Genomic DNA, 989 nt, shown 5'->3' on the forward strand with positions numbered 1-989 from the left:
CCTGTAGCAGCAGCAGCAGCAGCAGCAGCAGCAGCTACCTGCGCCTAGTTGCAGCTAGCTGCAGTGCGTTGCGGCTGCGGCTGCAGCTAGCTGCTACTAGCTGCGGCTAGTCGCAGCTACTTCGGACCGTGGCGGCAGCTAGCTGCAGCTTGCTTCAACTAGCTGCAGCTAGCTGCAGCTTGCTGCCATCAGCCGTAGCTTGCTGCGGCTAGTTCAGGTGAGCCGCAGCTAGCTGCTGCAGCTAGCTGCTGCAGCTAGCAGCTAGCTGATTGGCTCAGCAGCCTGCTGCAGCAAGCTGCCGTTTGTTGTCGCTAGCTGCAACTAGCTGCAGCTGGCCGCAGCTAGCTGCTCCGAACTGCAGCAAGCAGTCGCTAGCTAGTGGCATGTTTGCTGCTGCAGCAGCAGTTTCCATGAGTGTCTGCTGCTTCTCTATTTGCTGCAGCGGCGCGGCCCCTTTGCTGCAGCAGCTGCAGCCCCAAACTGGCCCGGAATTGAATTTGTAGGGCCCAACAGCCCTTCTTGGTTTCGTGGCTCAGCAGCAGCAGCAGCAGCAGCAGCAGCAGCAGCAGCAGCAGCAGCAGCAGCAGCAGCAGCAGCAGCTGTTGAGGCTCAATGCGCAATGCGCAGGCAACTACGGCATTAAGGGGCTCTTAATGAATAAAAATTAATTATTTATTTAAAAATAAATTATTTAATTTGCTCAGAGAGATGGCTGGGGGCTCCCGCCACGCAGACACAGACAAACACCAACCCCCCTGCTGCTGCTGCTGCAGCAGGGCGCTGCAGCAAAGCTACACTTTGCAGTTAAGGCAAATTTAATATTTTATTTTAGTTTAATATATTTCAAGTTCAGCTGCAGCATTTGGTGCCTCTTTCGACCCAACGGCTGCTGTTGCTGCTGCTGCTGCTGCTGTTGCAGCCAAAGACACACCAGCCGCATCGGCAGCAGCAAAAGTACCTGCAGCAGCAGCAGCAGCAGCAGCAGTAGC

This window comes from Eimeria necatrix, genomic scaffold, assembly GCF_000499385.1.
Source record: "Eimeria necatrix Houghton genomic scaffold, Enh_scaff295, whole genome shotgun sequence".
In the NCBI taxonomy this organism is placed as follows: domain Eukaryota; phylum Apicomplexa; class Conoidasida; order Eucoccidiorida; family Eimeriidae; genus Eimeria; species Eimeria necatrix.